Genomic DNA, 8,660 nt, shown 5'->3' with positions numbered 1-8,660 from the left:
AAGATACATTCAAACAACACGTGAATTACATAACCCTCTCGTCCTTTGGATCAACATCGCCACTACTTTTCTTATGTTTAGTCTCCATTCATGTCATTGAGGGTAATTTTCTATATTCCGTTAGTGCTCACATCTCATCACATCGGACCGGTGGTCTATCTTTGTGAGGTCGCATCTTGTTGCGGTGAGCGGTTATTAGTTGTATATGGAGTTGCGTGTTGCAGAAGGGGCATTTTGAAGGTGAGAGAACATTCACTCTTAGGAAGGGACCTTTATTTTACGGGTGATGGAACCTGCTGCGTATTCCAGATGAGGGGCTTGGCCTGTATAGTCGTATTAGGTGTCCTTATAGGTAAGGGTTCGTCTGGATGTGTTTGTTCTTACATTCCTTCTGTCCGATGTGTTTACGTGCGATATTAAAAGTTTTATTGTTTTCTTTCAGTCGCAGTGCATTCCAGCTACTTTCGTAAAGTAGCCAACTGTAAGCAAGGCGTATCGGTGCCTCTCTCATTGGACGGTGAAGTTCCATGACGTCAATGCCTACTCCTTCCCTTGGGAGTAGTTGAAGGTGGCGGCAAGATCTCTGTGTGGTAGAATCTTTTGAAACTGTTCCATGCAACTCAGGTTCAGCTTAAATCAAATACGTCTGAGATGAGGGAAGGTCATTAATATCTTTTGCTCGAGGCACCTAGTATCTTCTGTTAACCCACATTGAATAGTTGTCCATGTAGCTCATGGGGAACTTCTCATACCAATGAACCATAGACCACCGGGTGCTTGGGAGGTCCGATGCCTTCATGTTACCGTAAAACATCATCCTCTGGAGACAATTTCCACCATTCCCGCCTAACCATCTGCCCGCCTTGTAGAAGGGGTAAACTCTTCTACTGTGGGTTAGCAAGAGGATGCAAGGAAACTTGCGTATACCAGATCCTTCTCAAGGACGGTACTCTGTGTATTTATCCAATAAGAACTAGATTCGCTTGAGAAAATAATATGCACTGCGACGTCACCTATTCCTGCAGCAACTGATCTGTGAGACAGAACGTCCGCATAACTATGCACATTCCCTTTTCTGCACTGCTTCTTGTAACATTGTGCAACCAGACAGCTTAGGTTTTCCAATGTTTTTAACCAAGTGAGTTCCTGACGATACTTTCCCTCTGTAAGCTTCCTCGATATCAGATAGTGTCCGAAGTGTCTAACTCTTGCGACAATAACGAACAGCTCACTCTGCGTTGCACTTTTCATTCTCAATCTTTGGTAAGCCCGGTGCTCTCGTAGGCGATGATGTGCTCCTTTTCTACGTTACAGAGTCCAAACGGCATTGTCTACCATTCATATAACCCATTTGTCAATATAAAAGTTGTCTTTACTCGGCTAGATCATACCACTTCCACTTGCCAGTATCCGGGTTTTAAGTCTTGAGTGAGAATCATTCCGTTTCATATCGAGAGTCAAACGAACCGTTTATGTAAGTGAATGGGAAGTTGGTCTTCTTCGTTACCTACGCGATCGAAGAGAACCATGGTAAATGTAGTGGTTCTATAACCGCGTCTCAAATAATCCCTTCGACAACATGGAGGTGGTATGCGTCTTGATGGCTGCTAAGGTGGCGTGGCCTCTCTGCCATCTGTCGCATGATTCACGATATTTTTCGTTTCAGCCTAATGCCTTGCCATGGGAATACTTTTGCGTGCTTAATCGGCACCTCGTGAAGCACTATTCCTTCCTTTGCCGGTGTCATAGGTCAGTTGCGCAGACTGGTTATCTGGAGTGTTTTATTAATATGACTACCGCCTCAGAAAGGGTGACGTAGATGTCTTCGGCGTTTTCCTTCAGTAGCGAAACATCTCCACTAGCTTTGATTACCTGGTGGGTAAAACTGGTAGCCTCCGCAAAATTCAGGACAGCTTTGGCTGTACGGATAAATTGAAAGCCAAGAATCATGTCTTAGGCTAGGTCAGAACATATGTTAACCATTACTCCCAGGATTTTCTGACTATGCAGACCTTTGACTTTGTCTCCTTCACTGCCACCACCACCTTTCCTTCAGCATAATGCAATTATATCGACAAAGAAGTAATCCGAACCTTGTGATAAAAGGTGGGGAAAGCCACAAAATCTATGTTTTGATCTAGCTTCCCCCGATTTAATAAGTAAATTACAAGGGTGTCTTTCTGGTTTGCCTGAGACTTGCATAAGTGAATGAGCGCCGTTTGTAGGTAAAAAGGATGGGAGAAGGAAGGCTGGTCTGATCTTGCAGTATAACGTGAAGGACCACGATATGGGGATGTTGGGTTTGGCTGTCTGTTGGGCACGTGGTAGCGCAAAGCCATACAAAGCTCCTGACGCCTCTTAGCTGCGAACTTGACCGGCTGACTGAAGGGGTTGGTCTTCATGCTGCAGAGCTCCTCGACCATAACGTGGCCGAACTCCGTGTCTTAACTGGATGCGTATTTACCCAGCGACCTTGTTTGAGGATATGCCATAGATGTCTCGTCCTCCTAAGTGGTGAAGATTCCTACCGTACCCCTCGTCATCTTTGCCCACTTTTGTTAGTAACGGAAGAATTGTCTGTTGAGTGTCTACTCTTCCTGGTCAATGATGAGTTGGGATAAGGTGTGACAGCACTGTTCTAGTTCGGTATCCGCGGTGGCGCCGGAGTGTATTGCAGCTAGAAACCGATTTTGGTAGAGACTAAAGAGGGGACTCTCTGGACTCAATGGTAGAAGTAAAGGTTAAATTTACCAGTTCTAAGCTACTCCTTAAAGTTCATGTCGTATTTGAATAGGGATATGGTCTCCAGCGCTACCACCAGTGTAGCAAGTTCCTCATTTAGCTCTTCCTCTTTGGATTTTAATCCCTTTGAAAGAACAGACTAATTCGATAAGAATATGTCTACCGATGAACGTTAATAGGGGAATTTGTGTTCATTACCCTGTTCTGGATCAAGATAATCTAACGGCGCCTTAGCAACCAGATTTGCATTTTTGGAACACTTATCACCAAAACACATTTAAACAACAAATATATATGTTCGATTTTAATATTTGAAATGCATCTTCACATCCATAGCTACAAACATATTTATATGGACAGTTTTATTGTCTCGTAATACATTATTGAGCACAAACTTTCACACATGCATAATTGCACACATAGGATGGATTTCTGCAACTCTAAACACATCTTGATATATATACATTCATACACTTATATCTATGCATATTTAATCAATTTCACCGTTTCGAAACACATCCACTCCCTCATACCTACCTGTGTGTATATTCCGGTTAATGCTCGGTTCTTTGTCTCATGGTAATATAATCTGTCACTAAATAGCTTTGACGTCAACGCGAAGCTCCTCTCGGTAAGGCACGAGGACTGCCTAGGCTTCTCCTACATTCGTTTTAAGATGGTGCATTTGCATTGACATGTCTGAGTGCACCACTTAGCCTGCTTTTTCACCATCGGCCAATCTGCCAGTCACGGTCATTTGATGAGGCGATGTTCTCCCACATTCTCAACCCCGAATAGGCACTTATTCATGCAAACCTGATATGGCTCGCCGTCAGTGCTTTCTCCCACCAGTACTGATGTCAAATAGAAATGTTGTGACTAGCTAAACAGAATGAGCCGTATTATTTCTCTACGCATCTGTAAACAACTATCGTAGGGGTACTAAATAACTGTAAGTGCTCCAGTCGTTTGCAACTAGTCTGATTTCTCCAATGCATCATCATGCGGAAGATTAAAATTGCCACCAATTAAAACCTTCCCAAAGCGGTAAACTTCACATTTTTGTGAGACTTGCATCCAATTCTTGGATGATGGATGAGATCCGAGAGACCACGTCAGAGGTATTGTGGAATGATTTTAGTGGAACGATAGTGGACTCTATTCATTTCGATGACGAAGTTATGAAAGTGATATTGGAGTGATAAATGCAATTAGCATGATAAAACATGTCACAACGATGCAATTTATGACGAGATTGCAGAGGTGTTTTTCACCAGTCAAAAATGGACAATTTAGATTGTATACAAAAATACACAACTTTTCAAAATTTTTAGCTAAATGTGAACATATTATTCCCCAAAATCAAATATATGAAGAGTATCAAGTAAGTCGACTGCTATGGTCGTTGGTCAATTGTCGAAGGGTTTTGAGAACAAACGACACTGCTGCTACATTGAGAGTGCCTATGCGTATTGGAAGATTGCTGCAATTCTCTATGACGTATGATAATTTTTCACGTTTAAACCAGCACGGTCGAATTTATGATCAGGAATCTTCATGGAGGTGGCTGAACAATCACATCCTTTTAAACCATCAGTAATGCAACTAGGAATTGAATCCTAAATAGAAGGCCTCAGTTTGCCACCCACCACTAATCAATCAGCAGTGTGGAAAAGCTCACTGAAGACCATTTCAACGGCTTAGCAAACATAAGTTTGAAGGAGAATAAAGTAGGTTAAGTGGGAGGGCAAGTTTCTAAAAGCAACACAGCCAATACAAAATAATGGCACCCACTAGCAGGGCGTACAGGCTGCACTGAACTGTATAGGGAGGCTTAGCTAACACAAGGGACTGCGACTTCACTCGCTGATTTACTTCTTTTTTGTTCGAGATCCATCCGTCACTTCATTGCTGTGCTATGGCAGAAGCTAGCGGAGCTCGACTCATTCGATTCGCGTGCAGTAAAACCTCTAACAAGTACACTGGAAAAAGCATACTCCATTCTCGGTTTCGCTGCCCTAGCCACAACAGTGAACTGCATGGCCGCTAGGGCTGAAAGCACTCAGCGCATGAAAGCAATTTACGTCATTTGACTAGGTAGACCTTCTTCTGGTCTTCCTTCCGGCACACGAGAGATCGGTGATCTAGGCTTAAGAAAAATCCGAGTTGCCGAAAAGAAGGAAAGCAGTAGAATTGGGCGATTGTGTGAATTTGACAGATGCTTAAGAAAGACACCACAAATCTGCAAATACATTTGCATGAGATCAGATGGTTCAAATTCCAATGAGAGCAAAATGGTGTTTACCGGACTAATTCATCAATTTTGAAGCGGTTGACAATCTAGGGAAAAAAAACAGAAAATATTAACAACATTGGGGCCTGGTCACAAACTTTTCCATTTCTTCTTGACATATACGGGCAAAATAATAACTGAAGTATCCACTCAATGAAAAAATTTTCAAAGTAGTTGAAGGTTTATTGATCAAAACAAGAATCCCTAAGCTGCATTAGAACAGCCAATTCGTCAGTCAGGTAGGCAACGCATTCAAATTCTGAATAATTTTCACCACTATTTAAGAACTGTTGTAGGGGATCCTTTGTTCCTTGCCTAAATGGAAGATGTAGACCATGAAGAGGAACACCTATAAGAAGGAGAGGGACAGCTTTGAGACTGAACAAAAGATAATTTTGGCACCATGCGTTTGCTTGATGCCTTCTCAGCATCAAAGTGCAAAGTCTATGTTAGAGGCGAATGTATTTCAGTGCGAAATAATTTATGTAAAATATGAAGTGATTCACCATCTTTTAATTTAATTTTCAAGTGATTTCCAAAGGGTTTAGGTCTTAAATCGAAAGTAAGATTTCCTAGGAAACTGAAAGGACCTTCATGAGTGCGGTCTTAAATTATATCACAAGGTTCGATAAAGCAACAAGGAAGGCAAGAAGTACATTCTAAACAAGTGGAAATACTCCGGTTAAAAATCTTCCTCACCCTTAACTGGACCACATCGATAATACTTTGGAACTGAAGGCAACTTTGGGTATGACGTATAATATCAAGGTATGCTTTGTAGGTAGAACAGTTTTTTACCAGGAGGACACCATCAGGAACCCAAAACCAAGTCATTTTTGATAAGAACTACTTTGTCAATCTCTCAGGGGATTATTTGACTAGAGGCTAAAGTGTAATTCTCTGATAGATCAAAGGCGACTTTGTGAAGGTAAGTAGGGATATCACTAAAAAGCTTATTATTAAAAGTTGAATGTAATGCAATTTAGCTGTTACTTTTCACTTATGCACCACTTTGAAATCGCTGAACAAAAACCTTAAAAAGGAAGTCATTATTGGTTTTAAAATGGCAAATAAATGAATAAATTAAGGTATCAGTTTTGAATGCAGCGAAGCATTAATGTGTCAAATTTTGGGGGGTGCCTGAATACTGCTGAAATAGTCTGTGAACGAGATATCACGACCCAAAAGAATGTGACCAGAGCAATGACTAGGGGATTTAACATCTGCGATGGAGCATCCGTGGCGTGTCAAGGTTGGAGACGCAGTTAGTGTGACTTGCCTTATATGCTCACTCATTCATAGTTGTGCTCGCACCCCTTTTTCGGAAAAAGTCGGCAATTTTAAACCCCTTCATTCAGCATAGATGGATACATTAAAGAAAAAATCTCTCTGAACACTATTTTTGTTATTTAGTTTCTCTCCCTTCAAACATGAAAAGAGTAGTGGTTGCGGTGGAATCGGAAGTGAGTCGGGTTGCCATGCTGGCATAGGTGCTGTGAGGTTGATGTCGGCCTATCCAATTGTGGAAGTTAGGAGCACATTTATCTAATGAGTAGATGAATTGTGGTGTTTTTGACGGCTAGTTAGTTCGCAACTCAGGAGGATGAGGTAGACATTTGCGAGCGTGACAACATTGCGGTACCTAATTGCATAAGACGAAAAACGACTTCATTAGTTCACTAGGTTCCCGTGATTTTATCATTGTGCATTAATTTTTAACGAACTTGTGAAAGGACATTTTTGCATAGTTTTCGCTGGTGATATTTCTAATCAGTGTATCTCTTGAGATTATTAAATTACAGACATCGATGGTCGTTATACAAGAATCGCCATATCTTCCTGTTAACAATACTACCTTTTTACTTTCGTACCAATCTCGATGAATTTGTGCTATGTTTCTACAAAAAGTCCAATGATTTAAACGCTGTCATTTGACGGACGTGAGCTAACACCCCCTTAACGCCTCACAGCTGATCATGGCAACATGGCCTGAGTCACACTTGTCAAACCTTGAGGTCACGACAATTGGAGGGGTTGGCGTAATCTGTTAGTAATCGCTAGGTTGCTGTTTTAATCCCACTCTGTTTATGCCATGCCTTGATATTCCTTTGAATGCACACATCTGTCTTTCCAGGGAAGACGGCATAAAGTATGCGAATCTGTTCATTTTTCAGTAAGCAAGGTGACGAAAAAGGGGAATGACGAAATGGATAGTATCAAACCTTCTGCTAGTTATTAGCTAGGGTGCAAGTGGAGCATTGTGTCACATACGGCAACTCATCAACCACAAGTTTGAGGTAGGTCTCAAAGAGCAGAACCAATGGTTATGTGATCCGCTGTCGGAAAAAGATTCCTTATCCCTTTTCCTCATTTTATCCTGTAGTCCAAAGGCTATTGGCATTCTATTATTCAGTTTTGCTACCACCTCTTTTATAGCTCAAACATTCGATTTGGTTGCATTGTCGCAGGCCTAAGTACGATTCTTCATTTGGATTACAGTGGATTTCATGACATCTGAGAATCGTAGGCTTTTTTAAGCTAGCCCATGAGATAGGGGCCCATTTTGTGCTCAGCCTAAGCCTGTGCACGCTAATGGGAAGAATGACCCACTAGCTAAGTTGTTTATGATCGGAAATATGAAGTAATTCGTTAAAATTAAAAAATGTGTCAAACAAAGCTGGATTTGGACAGATTTACATGTTAGCATGCATGACTTCCTGTCAATTCTTAATCACAATACATCTTGACAGGATGCCAACGCGTGCGTTTTCGATTGACCTGACTCTAACATTGGTAGTTAGCGTTCCAGCTGTCAAGGTCATAGGCATACACAAAAATAGGACGTGTGTCACCTGACGGTCTCATGGCTTCTCACGGATTGACCTAATCTAGTTCACCCCTCGTGCGTGTGCATGCATGCCACGTTTCGATGATCGCCTCAGACATCCAGATACGAATCCGCATTCAAATTCACTGGATTTTACCGAACTACCAGGAATAGACCACATTTCTCATCATATTATATAGCTTGAAAATTTTGTTGAATAGAGAGAAAGGCAAAGGAATAAAACGATTGAATTTACTGCAAGATCTCCTGCCCATTTACAAAATGAAAAGCCATTTAAACAGACTGATAGTCTTCAGAAGTAAGGCAAAAAAGAACTAAGAGTCGAAGCAATGAAGATTTAAGAGAATCAACATAAGGATTCAAATTCAGCATAATCGCCATTCAAATCAGGCACCAATGCTAACAAACTAATAAAAAGGGGAGGAGGAACGGGGTCAGATTAAAACACGAACAATGAGGTCAACCAACATGGAAGAAAAGGGGGGAGCAGCAGCCAATCAAGTTAAGAGAAACAAAGGTAAAGACAACTGAATAACGATTATTGGATGAAAAAAATATATAAAGAGGGTCAGAGTCGAAGAGAAGCAGAACGCAGCTAAAGGGAGAACGCGAAAAAGAAAGGTCAAAAAAAACGCAAGGAGGAAAACGAAAAGGTAAGCAGATATATAAAATATAATCAAATTGCAAAAGAAGGCATTAAAATAAAAAATATATTTGTAAAGTCCTATTATATGTAATTATGAAAATCAAGTAAATTTAGGACCATAGAGTAAAAGT

Source organism: Echinococcus granulosus, assembly GCF_000524195.1.
Source record: "Echinococcus granulosus chromosome Unknown EG_S00041, whole genome shotgun sequence".
NCBI lineage: Eukaryota > Metazoa > Platyhelminthes > Cestoda > Cyclophyllidea > Taeniidae > Echinococcus > Echinococcus granulosus.
This window is presented reverse-complemented; position numbering follows the sequence as displayed.